Genomic DNA, 20,470 nt, shown 5'->3' on the forward strand with positions numbered 1-20,470 from the left:
TTCTTTGATGGTGCAGTGGGAGTATTTGCCAGCTGAGGGGGCAGGATGGAGAAATGCAAGAGGAAGAAACCCAAGTTCAAGTGCAGTGTATTCCCTTTTCCTAGGGCTGCCATAACAAAGTACTCCAAACTGGGTGGCTTAAAACAACAAATTTATTCTCTCTCAGCTCGGGAGGCTAGAAGTCTGAAAGCAAGGTGTCAGCAGGACCACCTTCCCTCTGAAACCTGTTGGAGAATCTTCCTTGCCTCTTTGCTTCTGCTGGCTTGCTGGTAACCTTTGGGGTTCCTTGGCTTGTAGCTATGTCATTCTAGTCTCTGCCTTTGTCATCACACAACATTCTCCCTGTGTCTCTCCATGTCTTCACGTGGCCGTCTTCTTAGAGGGACACCAGTTGAGTTATACGAGAAGCCCACTCTGTTATAGCCTGATCTTAACTGTGTCTGCAATGCCCTTTTTCTAAAGAAGGTCACATTCTTTATGTGGTACATAAAGAAGGTACATAAAGAAGGTACAGTGGGTTAGGGTTTCAGTATATCATTATCTACCTTTAATGACTCTATGTTATTTACACATGATCATTGGGAACAAGTATTTTCTCTTACGGATTTCTTTTTTCTTGTGGGAAATGAGTGGGAAGATGGACAAGTATTTCAGTATATACTAAAGCTTAACGGACAGACAAAGCCTTGAAATTGAACCACACTCCTTTGATTAGAATTCAGAAAAATGCAGTTACTAAGACTGTAGCCATGTTCGCAGTGTTGTGTTTGTGGGTGTAAGTGCCTTAAACTTGTTTCCTTACCAGTTAAACTTTGCAGATGAGTACTTGTGGGTTTTCTCACAAGCTGAAGCAGATCCCTGTGAGTCGTTTATTGGTTTGGTGCTGTTTCCTGGAAATGCTCGGGTCAAGATTAGCCCCTTTGTGCTTCCATGTATTTTAATTGCAATTAGCCAGGTGTATAATATTGTTCACCGTAAGGAGTAGCTCTGTTATTGTGAGCTTTTTTAATACTTCGCCCATCAGTCTGCTTTCAGGTGGATGAATGTCACATCCAAATTGCCTGTTAGTTTGACTTTCATGTAACTTAATTAGCAGATTCATGTTTTGGGAAAGCCTGATCTGTGATCTTGAAATTGGTTACGGTTGGTGTAATTCGTGGGTAATTGGGCGCCTTCACGGTGACTCCTCTAGTCCTTAGAGGGCTGGGGTGGTTTGTGGTTGAAATGGGAGAGAGGGAGAAAGAAAGCACTGGCTCCCGATGCCTTAATCTTTTAATCCATTTAACCTGGGTAGTCAGTTCAGGCTTTATTTTAATTTGAAAGTATGCTTAGGTAGTTGGGAAGGGGTTTCATTAACTCACCACATTTAGACCATAATTAAGGGAGGAAGGTTATCCCTAATTGCCTAAATTTCTTAAAGGCCCATTAAAGTTATGTTGCTCCTTATTGGAAACTGAAATTCTAGATTGAAAAAAAAAAAAATGAGGCCAAATCCAAACCAAACAGGCACGACAAAACCATGTCCCAGTTCAGAGATGTTTCATGGGCATGGTCCTCGTGAGTTCTGAAATGTGTTTGTGGCACGTGGAAGAGGGTTTATGGACACACAGATACCAGGTAACCTGGTTTCTTGCTGAGTTCAAAATCTGTCACTTGAGTGCACGTTATATATGTTTTCTTATTTCTGCTTTTGAATTGGGGATAAATGGGGAAACTGGAGAAGGAGATGCTCCAGGAGACCTGCACACCTGTAATATTGACTAATAAAAGAGAAGGAGGAGTAGACAGGAAGTAAGTAGAACAGGAAACCGGTGAAGAAAGGGAGAATTTAGAGTCTGGATGGCAGGCATTTCTTGTCTACACACCCATCTTTAGGGATTTTGATCAGGTAGATAATCCTATGAAATTAAGTCACCTGCGTTTTGTATTATTTTCTCAATGGTCCATGTCCGTTTTCTGTCACTCTGTAATCATTCAGGTGGTTAGTAAAAATCATTTTTACTCCTGTAAGTCTGTTTAGAGACAACTTGAAGTATTTTTTCCCATTAGTCATTTTATTCCAATTTGTATGGTTTGTGCATTTATTTTTTTAGCATAATACTTTTTTAAAAAGTTTATTTAAGTAGTCTCTACACCTGGCCTGGGGCTCAAACTCAAGACCCTGAGATCAAGAGTAACATGCTGTTCCGACTGAGCCAGCCAGGCGCCCCAACGTAGTACTTTTTTTTAAGGTTTCTTTTGGTTTTCCAAGTAAAGACTTTTAGTATCCAAAGGTATTTAAGCTATTACAATATTAGTTTTCTACATTTATATAACTTTTGGAGTATTTTTCTTGTAATGTCTAGTTTTGGATGTATTTGGCAGCACTCGGCACATGTGATTTCTGCCATAAAATAGAAACCTGAGGGGCACCTGGGTGGCGCAGTCGGTTAAGCGTCCGACTTCAGCCAGGTCACGATCTCACGGTCCGTGAGTTCGAGCCCCGAGTCGGGCTCTGGGCTGATGGCTCGGAGCCTGGAGCCTGTTTCCGATTCTGTGTCTCCCTCTCTCTCTGTCCCTCCCCCGTTCATGCTCTGTCTCTCTCTGTCCCAAAAATAAAATAAACGTTGAAAAAAAAATTAAAAAAAAATAAATAAATAAAATAGAAACCTGATTAAGAGACTTACTGTACTTGCGTACTTATTATAGGAAATAAATTAAATCTTTAGTTTTTAATTAAAAAAAATTTTTTTTAGTTTATTTATTTTTTGAGAGAGAGGGAGCAAGGGAGGGAGAGAGAGAGAGAGAGAGGGAGAGAGAGAATCTCAAGCAGGTTCTGCACTGTCAGCACAGAGCCCAACGAGGGGCTTGATCTCACGAATCCGGATATCATGACCTGAGCCAAAATCAAGTCAGCCATTTAACCGATTGAGCCACACCCAGGCGCCCCTGGCTTTTAATTTTTATATACATCGAAACCTAAAATTTTCATAGAAATTGAAGCCCTGAAATGTTAAGTCTGTTCTGGCCTTCATGGAGGGGGGCTGAGAGGGACAGGCTGACTTGAGCATTTTACCTCATGCCACTGCACATGGAGTTGCCAGGCTGCCCCTGGAGTCACATCCTTCCCAGAGGGGGGCGTCTTACTCACATTTGTACAAAAGCACCATATGGGAAAGTCCTGAACTGAACTCTTCTTGCTATGGTTTTATTATACTGAGCATGTATTCCTTTTGTAGCCTAAAAACTTCATTTAGAAATTAAAATGCTGATTGTTAAAACCAAGTATGCTTTCACAGACTGGGTTTTCTACGCAGTTGCTAACACACCACACTCTTTAGTTTAAAGCACATGGCTGTGTGTTCTCATTTGCTCCGAATAAGGTCGTAGAACAGATCTCATCTGGAAAACGGGGGTAATGAAACCAAGATTCTGGGTGTAGAAACATTTATTGAACATTGAACATTTCCAGTTATTTTTAGAAGTTCTAGCTTACTTAATTCGTCGGAACCACCAGAGAGAAAATAGGCTTATCTCTATTTTATCTTGACTCTTGAGAACCATGCCTCTTAAAGCGTCAGTTCTTGCTGCAACTGAGAGGTGTCGGAGCTGAGACCGGAGTCCAGAGATCAAGCCACCAGACTTTGAATTTCTCACATTCACAGGTGTTATGTCAGTTGAAATGATTAGAAAATTCTTACTTGCTTTCATTTCTTCCTTTATTTTCTTTCTATTCTGAGTAGAACAAGAAAAACAAGATAGAATAGTACCATGTAGTTACCTATATTGAAATGTTAATTCATGTAAGCTGGGAAAAGGCAGTATGGAGTTCTGGAAACTTTGACCTAAAAGATGATTAAAACGACTGGCTTTAGGGGCGCCTGGGTGGCTCAGTCGATTAAGCGTCCGACTTCAACTCAGGTCACAATCTCGAGGTCCGTGAGTTCGAGCCCCGCATCGGGCTCTGGGCTGATGGCTCAGAGCCTGGAGCCTGCTTCAGATTCTGTGTCTCCCTCTCTCTCTGCCCCTCCTCCGTTCATGCTCTGTCTCTCTCTGTCTCAAAAATAAATAAATGTTAAAAAAAAAATTTAAAACAACTGGCTTTTATAAAAATACATAATTTAGCTCAAGGAGGCTGGTGAAAACATCCATGATGATGGTAACTTATAATTAACACGTTGGTTTGATTGTAGAGAATTCTTAATAATTAAATGCCTAGTACTAAAATATTTTTCTCTTGAGTTCACCTGGATTAAAAATAGAGGGAGCTTGTTGAAAATTTGAATTTTTGCTCACTCTTGTCTGAATCATTACATTTTCCAAATTAATGATGCTTCAACTGGAGAGCTCTTCAACAACTATTGTGAATCTATATTACATAATAAATATGCGTAAAACTTTGCCTAAATCATTGTCAGAGTCTCAAGGTTATGCATAAAATATCTCAAACTTACCATAATGGACCCGGGGAAGATGAATATTCTGCTGTAATTAGTGATTAAAAGGCAATATGCTGGTAATAGGAAACTGGCATTGCCTAGTTACTAGAAAGCCCCTGAAGCATACTGGTTAACTACTAGGTTATAAATATGGGCTCTACTCACAAGGAATATATAGTTTTAAGAGAATACATGACTTTGGCGACACATGAAGTAATACGTGTTTATGAGCCAAGTTTTTAGTTGAGCTCTTTTTACTTGCATCTTTTCTGGCTTCATCTAATGTTGGGTTAAGGATGGGGGTAGAGTGGAAAGAACAGAAGAGAAAGTGGGTCAATGGTGGGTAACTGGAAGAGTGGGGGGGGGGGGCGGGCAGCAGGCCGAGGTTAGGAGGAGACAGACACCCGGACAGAAGTAGGGACAGGAAGTTAAAGAAATGGGCCAAGGTCAGGAACCTGAAGTGGTTGTGGGCAGGGCTGTGAAATAAGATGGTGGGACACAGGCGGATATGGTAATGTTTACCTGGGGTAGGGTATTTTTTTCCAGCCTCAAGGTAGTATAGTCAGTGGCTAAATGATGTGCTTGGAGCCAGACCACCATGGTTTGAATCTGACTTCCTACTTATTAGCTGGCCACTTTTGGCAATTTGCCAAAACTCTCTGTGTCTTGGTTTCCCTTCTTTATTTTTTTTTTTCCCTTTTTTTTTTTTCCCTTCTTTAAAACATGGGTATTATTAACAGTACCTCCTACGGAGTTTGTTATAAGAAGTGTATAAATGCGTGTAAGGTGTTCGGACAGCGCCACACCTGTAGGTGCTTCCACATGACCTGCTGTGAGATTGAGAAGGTTGTCATCCTTTTAGCGGTGGCTGCCATGCAGCATCAGTTAACGCCTATCTGGCTGACACCCTTCTCTGGCTTCCAGGGGAGAATACTTTTTTCAGGAATTGTTGCATTTGAGAATCTGGAACTAGTGGGAATAAGGCCCTGGGCTCGGGGTGTGAACCCTGTCTCTGTAGCTTACTAGCAGTGTGAATTGAGCCTCTGTTCTCTCATCTGCAAAATTGGGACAATAGTAGCACCTACCTCACAAGATTGTGTGAGGATTAATTAAAGAGGTTACATGTAAAAGATACTCTGAAGAGTGGAAAATGCAGTTGGCAGTGCATATCAAAATGTGGGTGTGCTTTAAAGATACTATACTCTTTAAAAAGAGTTTCCTGGGGCACCTGGATGGCTCAGTTGGTTAAGTGTGCAACTTGGGCTCAGGTCATGATCTCGTGGTTCGTGAATTCGAGCCCCACATCAGGCTCTCGTTGTCAGCTCAGAGCCTGCTTTGGATGTTACGGTCCGCACCCACCCCCCACCCCTCCCCTGCTCTCTCTTTCTCTCTCTCAAAAATAAACAAACATTAAAAAAAAAGTTTTCTAAGGAAACAGTAGAATAAGTTCACAAAAATGTACTTAAAACAATGTCCATCTAATTTATATTGGGAAAAAAATTGTAACCAACCTAATTTATATTGGGAGGGAATTAGAAACAACTTATATGTCCAACAGTATATCCATGTACATAATGGTATAGTAAAGTATTTGAGAAAGATGTTTATGATACTAAATTTTTTGATAGAAAAAAATGACAGACAGATGTTAACTAGACTTAATGTGATCATTTTGCAATGTGTACAAATACCAAATCATTGTCTACCTGAAACTAATATAATGTTATATGTCAGTTTTACTTCAATAAGAAAAAAAAGCTTTTAGTGAAAGGTACTAATGTTGACCAGGTCTGTGCCAGGCTCTATGATAGAGTTCCCCAAATATTGCTTTGTTTTGCCCTTAAAACATGCTGCTCAGAGCATGGGAATAGCCGTACGATACTGCACAAACAAGCAGAGTTACTTGGGCATTCTGGGAGAGTGCCCTTGACAGTGTTCACTGTTTTCATTTGGTAGTGAAATGGTATTTGTATTTTCATTTTTTTGTTTATTTTTAATTTTTAAAGTTTATTTTAAAAGAGAGAGAGCGTGAGTGAGCATGGGAGGAGCAGAGAGAGAGAGAGAGAGAGAGAGAGGGAGAATCCCAGGCAGGCTCTGCACTGTCAGCGCAGAGCCTGATGCAGGGCTCGAACCCATGAACTGTGAGATCATGACGTGAGCCAAAACCAGGAGTTGGATGCTCAACTGACTGAGCCACCCAGGTGCCCCATGTTATTTTTATTTTTGCTTATTAAGCTATAAGGTACATATTAAAAATAAGACATCTTGAATTAGGGACGCTCACAATAAAGAGGGAAACAGGTAAAGAAATATCTAACTATAATTCTTGGTAAACTCCCAAGTGCTGGGAGCCAGCAAAATCCCCTTTTGCTAAGGTGGTTTTTGTCCACTTGAGGACCGTGCTTAATAAAGTAGTCTCTCCTGAAGAGTGGGAAGTTGTTTTCTTGCCAGTGAGGAGCGATTCTGGGGTGGGGAAAAGGACAAAAGGGAAGAGCGGTTACAGGAGTTTGGGATTGTGGGGCTGGAGTTGTCAGAGGGGCTGTAATAGAGCTGACGGCAGTGGGCTGAATAGGCCATATTCTAGACCCAGCTCTGAGACAGGGGTGCTGGGAGCACAGCGTGAGGGGGGGAATGCTCTGCTGAGTGTTTTTACCCACTAGTTGCTCAATCCTGGGGAGGGGTGAGAGGGTCCTAGGAGACTGAGAAGTAGCCACTTAGTGAGCAAGTATGAAACTGCCTCAGCATGTTAACAGGGTGGCTCTACAGGTGCTTAGGGAGTGGATGTCAGCCCCAGCCGGGAAAGAAGTCGAGATGAATTCCTAGAGTGCCAGCAAGGCCTTTGAATGCCAAGCCAGCTTCACTGCAGGGTGTAACTGAAAATCAGAAAGGCGGCCGGTTGAAGAGAATCCCATTCAGAGTGAGAGTAGCAAAATAGATTAGGCTATATAGATTTAATGGATAGAAGTTCTTTCAGAAAGGATTGACTAGTAACTTGCCCAGGCATTACTTCAGAAGACTGGCCTAAACTACAGTTTCAAAAAACGAAACACAAGATTTTAAATCACTGAACACTTTATTTAGGAAGAATTTTCTGTGGAAGCCTAGTGTATAAAGGATAAATACAGTGGAGATGGGGAGACCTATTGGGCCAAAGGGATATTTACCTTTCAAGAACCTTCCCCCCCCCCCCACACCAATCTTATTATTTAGCTGGGGCGGCCATGCATGGTAGGGAAGATTAACCCTAACCCCGACACCAGAGACACATTTCCATCTAAGTCAGTCCCCTTTGCATAGATGTGTGTGTAGTACGACCACGACAGTGTCATGGTTGTTCCCTCAATTTTGCCAGTGACTAATTTAGGGTTGGATGTTTATGAAGACAGCTTAACATTTTTTTCATGTTTATTTTATTTTTGAGAGGGAGAATGTGCACACATGCATGCAAGGGGGGGAGGGGCAGAGGGAGAGAGAGAATCCCAAGCAGGCTCCAAGCTGTTAGCACAGAGCCCGACACAGGGCTCGAACTCATGAACCATGAGATCGTGACCTGAGCCAGAATCAAGAGTTGGATGCCTAGCCAACTGAGCCACCCGGGTGCCCCTGTGAAGACAGTTTTGAAGGTAATGTTGCTTGAGGACTTTGGGGAAAGTTTTCCTCACCTCAGTACCAGTGAGGACATGATGCTGAGGAGATGGCAAGGTGGGAAGGTTCCACAACTGTGATGACATCATGGAGCTACTGGACCAACCTGCCCTGGAGCCGTCTAGGACTTTGAGTCATGGGAGTCAATGAGAGAACTAGTCTTACTTACCTTGTTCAGAGTCAGGCCTCATGCAGTGTGAAGCTGAAAACATCCTGTTACACCTGTGTTTTAGGCACTCCCATCTGGCCCTTGAGAGAGACCTGTGTCTCTAACCCAGTTTAAAGCTTTTTGCTCCATAGAATCATCTACCTAGAGAATTAATTTTACTAAATTAGGTCTCATATGTTATTCATATTTTCAAAGACTTATTTTTATTAAGTTTATTTATTTTGAGAGAGAGAGAGCGCGAGTATGAACAGGGTAGGGACAGTGAGAGAGAATCTCAAGCAGGCTCTACGCTCTCAACGTGGAGTCCGACACGGGGCTTGATCCTACCAACTGTGAGCTCATGACCTGAGCCAGAACCAAGAGTCGGACACTTAGCTGAGTGAGCCGCCCAGGCTCCCCAAGACATTTTATTTTTATTTTTTAATTTTTTTATTTTTTTAACGTTTATTTATTTTTGAGACAGAGAGAGACAGAGCACGAACGGGGGAGGGTCAGAGAGAGGGAGACACAGAATCTGAAACAGGCTCCAGGCTCTGAGCTGTCAGCACAGAGCCCGACACGGGGCTCGAACTCCCGGACCGCGAGATCATGACCTGAGCCGAAGTCGGCCGCTTAACCGACTGAGCCACCCAGGCGCCCCTCCCCAAGACATTTTATTTTATTTTATTTATTTATTAAAAAAAAAAATTTTTTTTTAACGTTGTATTTCTTTTTGAGACAGGGAGAGACAGAGCATGAACAGGGGAGGGTCAGAGAGAGGGAGACACAGAATCTGAAACATGCTCCAGGCTCTGAGCTGTCAGCACAGAGCCCGACACGGGGCTCGAACTCCCGGACCGCGAGATCATGACCTGAGCCAAAGTCGGCCGCTTAACTGACTGAGCCACCCAGGCACCCCCCTCCCCAAGGCATTTTAAAGTTTGCATCTCAGGTAGAGTATTTTCCACTTCATAGTCAAATCACTTGTCCATTGGAGCTGCTTTTTCCTGTTCTGGAAAAGGAAGTTGTTTGTGTGCTGAACACACAGATTTGAAATCAGAATGTGGTGACATGTATACCACACACATACCTCGACCAAATGAACCACACAAATCCCACATACAGTATATTCATAGCAGACACCACACACGTTTCACACATACTCCACACACAACACACACACCATACAGAAAACATACTCACCATGCATAGACAATAAGCACTCCACAAATAAACCAGCTCTTCTTGTCATGGACTATATTCTTTTCTTGCTATTCTTCACTGTCTTATCTGCTTTCATAGATACAGAAATACTTAAATCTTTTTTCTTTTCCTTATGAAACGTTTCAAAAATAATGAAAACTTGAAAGAACTGTGTCATGAACACCCAGGTATACGTCTCCTAGATTCAGCTTCTACTGACATCCTTAGAGCTTTCAATAAATAGCAGGGGCCAGTGTTTAAGCATTTTGAAGTTTTGGCTAAATAAAGAAAAATGTTATGTTGCTTTCTCTTTTTATTTTGTCAGATTTAAGGCACAGCTCCTTTTCAGTCGGCCTGCCATTCTCTGAGTTTATGTAAGTTTGAGGAGGCGGGTGGGAGAAGATGTAGGAGGATGGAAAATGAGCATCTTGCTTTATTCATAGACATTGCTCAGTGAGCCCTGGATGGAGCCAGGGGTTTTGAGGAGTCCTGCACGGGGGGGCCTTCCCCTTCAGCTCTTCATATGCTTTTGCTGTTCCCCAGGAGGACGAAGAGACTGTGAGGGGGCCCTTTCCTGCTGGGAACTTTTCCTAAAAGTCCACTTTGGGTAGAGACACAGATTGCAGCCACGGAGCCAAGAAGGGCCGAGGCCAGCCTTCCCTGCTCTCTCACTCATTTCCGGCTCGCTGTTTAATTTGAAATCCTGGAACATGTGTTTTAGTGAATTGGTTCATAAAAATGTTTTTTGCAGGATTCTGGAATAGAGGCTGCGCATTCTTTAGTACACCATACATGGATAATTGCACTACGTGAGTGTGTGTGTGTGTGTGTGTGTGTGTGTGTTTGAGAGAGAGAGAGAGAGAAAGAGAAGGAGACTGTGTGTAGTGCACATTTTTGGAGGTGGGTAGGGAGGTAGGGAGTGAAGATAGTTCCTTTAAACCCTCTCTTCACAAGATGCAAAATGTTTTCTCCCTTAGTATTTATGCAGTGTGTGGACAGTGAAGGAGTTGAGATCCTGTGACTCTCTGGGTCCCAAGGCTCTTCTCATTTGGCCCTTCTGGGCAAGGCTGGGCCTCCTATTTTTCTCTTTCAGTCACTTTGGAAACTAGTTATGGCTGGGAATTGAGAAGTTGCCATTTAGAAGTTTATACAACATACGCAAGAGAGAGTCTGTTCCAAACTTTGCAGTTATATCAACTTTGAGCTTTTCCCAACCTTTCATGGAATAAAGCCCACTGGAATTAAGTGAAATCTCACAGTGCTGTGCAGCATAGCTGATTCTGCATTTGTAGTATGTATGTGGTGTGTGAGCCTCCACAGCATGTTGTCTTTTCTTTGAATGCAGTCTGACATAGAGAACTTGGGTTGCCTCTCATTTGATGAAACCTTTATCTGGCTGGTCCTAGACACAGCTTATTTTTTTCTCTTTCTTTTTTAGTATTTAGGGGTGGGTCAAACCGGAACTCCGTGTTTTGTGGTGCCAACCCTGCACGTGAAATCTTAACGAGCACTGGTCCTGGGCAGTCACTTTCCCACAGTTAGATGTCAGGCGCTATAGCTCAGGCACGTCCTTGGAAGGTTTAGAAGTTGGCCAGCACTCATCTGCCCGTGGCTGCTGACCCACAGCATCATGCAGCATGGCTAGACAAGGCTGTGGTCCGTCCTCCTCAGGCATGTCTGTCTGGACAGGAATTCAGTGCTGCCACTGAAGGAATAAATCCTTTGATGATGCCCTTCATGCTTGATTGATTATTCAGCTTCAGCTTGAACTCTTCAGGTGATGGGGGGTTCACCCCTCAGAAACGGACTTTCCGTTTGTGAGCCTCTCTCATTGTTAAGCTGATGTTTGTGATTTCATGTTTGCCGTCTTAGGCCCTCCACCAGTTGATTTCCAGTCTGCCTTCCGAAGCAACACAGACCGAGTCTGCTCTCTGTCATCAGGCAGATGGCAGTTGTGGACAGATCTGGACACCGTTAGCAAATCTCATCTCTAGGTTGATTATACCTAAGTGTTATTTTCTTACTTTCTTCAGGCTAAATTATTCCTCACTTTTTTTCAGTTCTAATGTTAATTTCATCCGAACTTTTTTTTTGAGATTTTTTTTGTTTGTTTGTTTTTGGTTTGGGCTCTGTTTATTTTATTTAACGTTTATTTATTTTTGAGACAGAGAGAGACAGAGCATGAACGGGGGAGGGTCAGAGAGAGGGAGACACAGAATCCGAAAGAGGCTCCAGGCTCTGAGCTGTCCCCACAGAGCCCGACGCGGGGCTCGAACTCACGGACCTCGAGATCATGACCTGAGCCGAAGTCGGCTGCTTAACCGACTGAGCCACCCAGGCGCCCCGGGCTCTGTTTATTTTAATGAGGATTAAGTTTTCATTAGTACTTGTATCAGTCTCTTCCCACCAGGACCATGTTGATTTTATGGCCAGACAAAACCAAGAACAAAACAAACAAAACAAACCCCTTAAGCCTCTCTCTTTCTCTTTCCCTTTTCTTTTTTTCTTTTTCTTCTTTTTACCAGGAACTATTAGGTTCTCTTTCTCAACATATACTTAAGTAGTTAATTGCCTTCTTTAGGAAAAAAAACAAACCTTTAAGTACTTACATTTGGTCTTGTTAAGATTCCGTTTTGTTGATTTGGACCTACCTTAGCCTATTGAGACGAATGTGTGCACATGCTCATTTATTCCTAATTGTGACAATCGATTCCAGAGTGACCACATGACTTAGTGGTCTCTCCCAGGACCTGATTTAATAGGACAGAAATTTAAAAGGTAGAAAAAGCCCATAGTGAATAAGTGTTTGGGAGAGGAGCTATCAGTTGTTAAGAAATTTCAATTTCAAATATTGAAAATGGATGAAGATGGTAACTGATGGAGGAGCCAGAGGAAAGCCTATAACATGAAAGATGAGGGGGCCCTCCAAGCATATTATGAAATGCCAGCATGACAGGGATAAAGAGAAGAGTCTCAAAGATTTAAGGAGGAGGGTGGGTGGGGTTTGCCAGGGAATAGTTCACTGATGAAGACACCACAGCCGGGACTCTGATCCTCTACACTGGATGCCTGACTGGAGACATGGGGCTTAGCACATGCACTTCCCGAGGTTGTGCAAGTATTAAAGTTAATAATGTATGTAGAGTATTTTCTGACACATGGTAGGAACTCCCCTTCTGACCATTCCTGCTATTACGATGATGGTGAAGAAGTGTATCAGGATTAGGATCAGCTTCACGAGACAGAAAACCCAGTGGCATGAACAAGATAGAAGTGGAGTAAACGAGATAGAAGTTTGCCTCTAGACGGCTCATCTGAGAGAGCAGTGAACCAGCCAGAGCTCAGGTGATAGCTCCATGGTCATCAAGGTTCGGCTTCTCTGTCTGCCAGTTCAAAATGACTGCTCAGCCTGCAGGGTCCTGTTCATATCCCCTCTAGGAAGGAGGAAGGAGCTGCTGTGGCGTTTGGCCTTCAGCCTCCCTTTAAGGTAACTTCTTGGAAGTAGCCTCAGAATTCCAATATACATCTTGTTTCCAGAACTGAGTCAACATGATTGCATCTCAGTTGCAAGGTCACCTGGGAAAAGGAACCTACTCTGCAGCCACGTGGGTAGTTAAGAATGACTTTTAAGGAGGAAGGGAGCATGGCTATTGATGTTGGCAGCTAGCGTTCCCTTTGTCACAAGAGGCCTTTACTTATCAATACGTTAGATCCTCAACTTTTGGAATACAAGATTTGCTCCAGCTCTTTGGGATTTAACACGAAGATCCATTAACATATTCTACTGTGGTTGACTTGTGAATTATTACGTGTTAAACTGGGCATTCAACCACAGAAGCTTTTAGTATGGCTGACATGCATTTAAACGTGCCCTGCTGAAAATACTCAGCTCAACATTACTTTTGAAAAGATCTGCAGATTAGGGGAAAATTAGAAATTACTAGGACCATCTTGTGAGGCTGGTATTAGTCATACATTATCCTGGTATGGAGACAATTTGTGCAGATTGCTTTGACTGTTAGAGACAGTTATAGCATTTGGTGTTCATAACTTCTTGTTACTTGATCTCTCTGCCCTGGGAGTGCTAACTCTGCTGTCACTCCAGGGAAATCTACATCTTAGATTTTTCACATTATTTCCTTCTGTTTGGAGGATAGCTGTGGGGTCCATGACCTTGTTCCTAGATAACAAAATTTCTAGAAAGCCGGTTATTGCAAGGTCTTATCTTGCCAGATGATCTCTACCCACCCCCCAAGTCTTCCTGACCATGTTTATTTCTATTGACCCAAATACTTGAGATTTATTTTTAGTTAGAACAACTAGGAGATGCCTAAAGGTTAATCTTAAGCCCTATAAACTGTGCATTAAAACAAAGACATAATTTCAGTTTCTCATACTTAACTTGGAGAGTGCTTTCTCACTTAGGAAACTTTTCAAGAACCTTAACACTTAGCAAATGTTCATGTGATGTTTTCCATTGCTATAACTTTCTTGTTTAATTCACTTTTTCCCTTAATCATTTTTAGAATGCAAGGGATTTTTCACATTTCAGGGATCTGGTTATTCCTTCCTGCCCTTGGAGTATATAACATGGCTTTTAAACATAAACCAGGACAGAATTAACCATATTAAATGGGAAAGAATTAAGGTTAAGTGGCACAAATGGGCCATTTGAAGTACAACAAAATGAGTGCATTCTGTGAGTTACTATCATTTTTCAAATTCAGACATTATACAACTACTAGGATATAGCTTTGAAAAATCTGTTAGGATATAGTATTGGATAAACTGAAATGTTAATAGTTAAGAAAAAACCATTGGGTATGTACTAAATTAATGCCTTAATTTGGTTTTGTGGCCAGAGCCAGGACCAGGAGTCAGAGAACTGGGGTCTTGCAGGTTACTAGTGGCATGATTTGGGGCAAGTTATTTGACTTCTGAGTATTTCGCTACAAGAAGCAAAATAAGGCTAATGTCTGCTCTGCCAGCCTTATTGCAAGTAGTAATAAGACACTGGTTATAAAGTGCTTTGAAAATGATTAAAGGTCATGAAATGTAAGGTTATGTTATGAAAGATTTGTAGCCGAGCCTAGAAACAAATCTTTAATAAGAAAAGAAAACAGAAAACTCACTGCTTTTCAAAATACATTGTTTATAATACACATACAGAGGACTTTGCTTTTAAATGTATGATGAAGGCTAAATGTTTTGTTTCTTTGTTTTATCCTCCTCAAGAGAAAAATTGGCTTATTAAGATGATAATTATTTTGTTGCTTGGTTAGCCTGAGTTGTAATAAAATTTTCTTATAAATGATCATTAATTTATCCCATAGAACTAGCAAAATGTTATGATTCTTTTAACTGGGTTATAAAGATTTGTTTCTAAAAAATCTTTTTTTTTTTTTTACAAATGAATGAAATTTAGGATATATGAAAAACATAATCCTTGACTTTTTGCCTCTTCATCACATTTACCACTGGCAACATGCCATTGTCAAGGATGGATGCATTCACTTGAATCTCAGCTTGTTTTTCCAGAGTGACCAGCCTTGCTGAGTAAAGAACAGAGGTTAGGGTTCAGGGGCCATGTGGGAGGAGAGGACAGGGTTGGCTAGGTGCAGACTATAGGGATGTAGAGTAAGTGTCAGGGGACCCTGATGGGAGGATAAAGACAACTTAGGTGTATTCTGTGTTCATAAATACTTGCAAATAAATAATACTAGTCTTTAATGAACTCTAAAACTATAAATTCTGTCTTTAATTACAATGTGAATAAACACGTTTGTGCATCATTTGAATTAGTATTTGAAAGCATATTATGTACTGAAGGGGAGAAGAAAAATGTTGTCCTGTTTCTTAGTACTCAAGTTCTTGATCTGTTTGGGGTCTAAGTTATGAGCCCGGGACCTGCTAATAGTATGAGATAGTACTACAATTGTTTCACCCAGCTAAAATATCTTATACCACTAAAATGAATTGGGTGATAAAATCATAAGAATTCAGACAATTTGGAATGAGAATGGTGAGTGAGTGGCTCATAACATAAGCGGATGAGGACCTGAAAGGAAGGAGAGGCAGCTGGAAGTGAGTAGGGTGTGCTCAGGATGCTAGGAGCGGGGAGGGGGAGCATGGCCAGAGCACTGGGCCTATTTTGCTGTGTCAAACATAAGTTTTCTAGAAACGTTGTACCAGATTTTGATAGCTTGAATTCTTGCCTGAGGAATTAAACTATTCCATGAAGCAAAAAGGATCAGAGGGAAAGTGTTGGGAGTAGAAGATTTGGTAGCAAAGAAACAACAACTTATGTATAATTGGGCTGTGAAGAAGAGAAACAGAATTGTGCAGTGATACTAATGTTTAAAATCCAAGAAAACTTTCTGAAAGGAAAAGAAGACCTAATCTGTAAATTGGAAGAACCCATCAGATACCTAGGGAAATTAACCCAAAATGAACAACTCGGAGATATAGTCTAGGCAAAGTATTAGACTTAAGAGAAAAGAAAACCACATTCTCAAGGACTGCTTGCGAAAAGATGAAATGATAGACAAGGGCTAAAAATATTTGACCATCATCACATTTCTCAAAATGACTTATTTGTCATAGTGGAGCTGCATTTTCGGAAGATCTTATGGAAAGTGATAACCATGCATTTGTATTCGGCCAAGCTGTCCTTCACGTATGAAGGCCAGAAAAATAGCTTTAAACATACACAAAGTCAGGGAATAATGTACCTTGGAGCCCACACTGCGGAATCTTTTAGAGGGTGAACTTCATTTAAGCAAGAATGATGGGGGAAATGTCAGCAAGGTGACGGAGCCTGAGCGTTTCCTATTTTGTTTGCAGATCTAAGGCTAAAATGGAGGAAGGGGCAGCGATGGGAGAATGAAAACCTTCCCTGTACATGTAATTGGAAGCTCTTAGAGGTTGTTTTCTGTCACAGTGTGTGTTCCTTAGAAGCAGTTGCTGAGACCGAGTTGGTGTACAGGATATTTATGAAGGATTAACACTTGTGGCAGGGAGGGGGCAGAAGCAGGGTTGGGCACAGGGAGAGGAAAAACTTCAGGACAGGTCTCCAAAGCCGAGGCCAGCACCACGGGCAGCTTTGGAGTGTTTATGGCCCATCAGGACTGGTGTTGGGCACAAATGGTTGGGCTTTTGTAGCCTTGTCTTCATCAGTCACTTGATGTGGGCTGCCCTTTGAAGGGCATGTTTTCGGGTTGGTGGCTGTCTGGCTAGCACGTCTCCATGTCTGCTATACTTGCTTTTTCTTTCGTAGGAAGACTATGGTCAAGGTGATACTTTAGAAGACAAATGTCTTCTAATTGGTGATGGTAGCTGCTCCCTTACCAGACCAGTTCTGCAACGTGATTCAGCCTAGATCCTTGGACTGGCTGTAACCTACTACCCTACTGCCATAAATGCTTTTAAAACGTGTAGAATGGATTTTGTGATTGGCAGCTAAGAACCTGACACCTGCTGGGGAGTGGATTGTTGGGGAAAATAGCCTAGAGGCTGGGAAAGCAGCTAAAAGACCACTGCATAGTCCAGTGGGAACTAGAAGAGATTTAGTAGGATGTAAGAATGGATTTAAGGAGAGTATGAAAGAAGGAATAAATCACACTTTAATGATGGTTAGAATAAGGAAATGGTGTGGGGGTGGGGGAGTGGGAATCAGATATCATTCAGCATTACCTCTGGGGAATGGATTTGGGTGTGACATAGGGATGGTTGGGTGTATGCAGATAATAGGTGGTTTGTACCCTACTGTATGTTGTGTTTACTATATGCTTATAATATTTTTGTGATTTAAAAAAAGCTCTAAGATTTGAGCCAGGAAACTTAGAAACATTGTAGTGTTCAGATATCAAATTTTGGTGGGTATATTGTACATGAGTTTGAAAATATTTTTTTCTTTTCTTTTTTTTTTTAATTTAATGTTTCATTTATTTTTGAGAGAGTATGAGCAGGGGAGGGGCAGAAAGAGAGGGAGACACAGAATCCGAAGCAGGCTCTAGGCTCTGAGCTGTGAGCACAGAGCCCGATGTGGGGCTCGAACTCACAAACCGTGAGATCATGACCTGAGCCGAAGTCGGACACTTAACTGACTGAGCCACCCAGGCGCCCCAGAACATATTTTTTTCTAATCTGAGAAGTCACAATAAATCAAATGAAGGAAGGCTATGAAGACTGGAGATGTAAAGATAGAAAAGTGTGTACACGTTCCATACGCATCCTCAGTTCAGAATGCGTAACGCACAGTTGCTGAGTTTCTACTGTGTACTAAGCAATGTGCTAGGTTCCTAAATTCCTAGGTTCTCATTTAATGTTTTCTTCTCACATCTGTATTGTAGATAATATAATCCACTAAACAGATTCCCAGTGGAGATCGATTAATCATGTATGTCGTAGGTTTCTTTGAATTGAGGAATGTTATTTTATGTTTGCTTTAGATGGCCTCTTTTAGCATAATCAGACCTATAAATTCAGAGAACATAATGTATAAACTTATCAGATCACTGTGTTGTACGCTTGAAACTAGTGTAACATTGTGTGTCAACTACTCAAAAAAAAAAAAGAGTAGAAAAAAGATGCCTCTTTTAATAAGTTAAGAAGATGGTGCGTTTTATCTCCATAGAACTCTGATACCTAAAATGCTTTTTAAAGTATTAATAATATATTTTAAAAATTAAAATAGATTAACCTTGGGTTAATCTACAGGTGAGAAATAAACATCACTCCTCCATAATTAAAAACTAATTTTAATATTTAGGTATTAGTTCTTTGGTTCTCAACCCTGGTCACACTTCAGAATCACCTGGGGAGTTTTTTTGTTTTTTGTTTTTGTTTTTTTACTACTGCTGTGACTGGCCCCACCCTAAAATAATTGAATCAGAATATGTGCAGCCAAAGTTGAAACTGCTGCTTTGGGATTGCTTTGTAATAGACTGACGGCTGCTTTTATGATGCCCTTGTTTTGATCTTGCTAACTGGAATATGATCTGTCAGGAAAGGGATGACAGTGTTCATTTTGAATAAGGCTAACTTTTCATTTTAAAACAAAAGCGCATCTGATGATTTGAAAGGATGGGAAAACATACCTTGATATTAAGATTTTGATACCTGACTCAAATTTGTTAAAGACAATATGTATGAAACAGCCCAAATTAGAAATCAGGCTTTGCACTGTTTTTTTTTTTAATCTTTATCTTGTGCTTCTTTGTCGTTCCCATCTGCCTTTGAACTTGAGGTCTATCCATGTAGGAGTCTTAGAGCATTGGCCTTCAGATCCAAGAGGATGCATGTCTGGGGGTACTTTGAAGCCGTTTCAAGGGAGACACAGGCACCTATAATTTAAAGAGATTCAATTTCAGATTCTTAGACCTTGAAAGTAATCAGTCCTAAAATTGACCTGCCTCAGAAAATGCTTGTGACCCAGGCAGTCTGCTGGTTCTCCTTTGGAATGACTTATCTTTAAAGGGAAGGTACACCTCACACTTACCCCTAATCATCAAGGTGCCAAGCAGAGGGATAATGAAAATATTGGTGTGACTGCTGAGTAAGGCAATGACTGTAATGGAAAATGATCCTTTTGCAAGTAAGTTTCCCATTGTTTACTGTCCATAAAATTGAGAGAAGGCTTATTGAGTGGTCAGCTAATAAGTTCTTAAATCTTACACCCATGGATGCATATTATTACTCTTTGCTAGAAAAATCTTTTCCCATTTGCATCTACATATTTATGCAAACCCATATTTTCAATGCCTACATCTGTAATAGCTAAATATAATAGATTTCATGTGGAATCTTGTCTCCTTCCAGTAATAATAATCTACAGAGAATAAACTAATGAGAGGAAGAGTCCCATCCATATCATTAAGATACACATACATTTCCAATAAAATATTGCTTATATTGAATAATTATATTATTTTTTGGGTCACTTTTGACCTTACAATAGTAATTGTATTGCACTCAATTTAGAAGAAACTTTTAACACTGAATTTTATGGTTGAATATGTAAATCTCAATTTGCAGAGAGGTAAGATGGGCATGTAGGCATAAAAGTGTATTAAGACATAATACTGTAGGGAAAGTAGAATGGAAAGATGAGATCAAGGAGAAAGGGAAATGGTGCACAATTTCCAACGTTTGAAGATTTTATTCATTTACTTTTTTAAATGGATGTGGTATGTGAAAAATGCTGATGGAACTTAGACTAGAATAGATGTATTTAAAAGTGATATAGTAGTTTTATTTACAACTCAGTATTTACAGTATGCCGGAAATTATATTCTTTGCAACCATTTGAGATTACAGTGTGAAATTTTGAATGTTAACTTTAAAATGGTGAAGAGCCCTGGGTCAGGCCTATTGTGGGGACAAGGGTGATGAGGAAGACAGGGTTATTTATTTTTTTCCTTGGTTAAAATATATGGAAAGATGATATAACTGGATATTTTTAAGCCTCTCAGCAATATTTTAATAAAAAAAGATAGTTGCCAAACTGTAATAGGATGTCCAAAAATGCACTGTTTTCTAAGATCACTTCCTCTTTGAGCCTTTATGCCATTCCTGACATCTCCGTGTCTTCTGCCTTCTTCCTGCATAACAGGAATCTCTGTTAGAGGTGTTATGTAGATATGCAGGCCGTTTGTGTTATCAGTAGATGTTAATAGGTTTTGTTTTTCTAAACAAAATCTTTTTAACATTCTTTTGAAGTATAGTTGACACACAATGTTATATTAGTTTCAGGTGTACAACGTAGTGATTCCACAAGCCCATATGTTACTCTACACAAGTTCACAAGTGTAGCTACCATCACTTAATGGGGTTTTAACTTAACCAGTTTGTTACACGCAGACATGTCTTCATGTTCTGCTAATTTTCTTTTCTTTGTTTTTTGTTTTTTTTGTTTTTTTTTTGTTTTTTTTTACTGGTGGTTTTAGTTCTCAAAGAGTCTAGAGAGATTGGGAATGCATAAGGAAGTAGTTGAAGCCCTGAGAAAGGGTCTGGATATTCTGTGGTCTAATTATGGCTCTATCGCTAACAAGCTGCT

At 40.8% G+C, this 20,470-nt stretch overlaps 1 protein-coding gene across 3 annotated transcripts in view; it reads left to right on the plus strand.

Annotated features, from left to right (window-relative positions):
- The window catches only part of TMEM131L (transmembrane 131 like), a 169,779-nt gene that overhangs the window by 22,967 nt on the left and 126,342 nt on the right, over window positions 1-20,470 (plus strand). The gene's annotated exons all lie outside the window — the stretch shown is intronic.

This window comes from Panthera uncia, chromosome B1 (assembly GCF_023721935.1).
Source record: "Panthera uncia isolate 11264 chromosome B1, Puncia_PCG_1.0, whole genome shotgun sequence".
NCBI classification, from domain to species: Eukaryota; Metazoa; Chordata; class Mammalia; order Carnivora; family Felidae; genus Panthera; species Panthera uncia.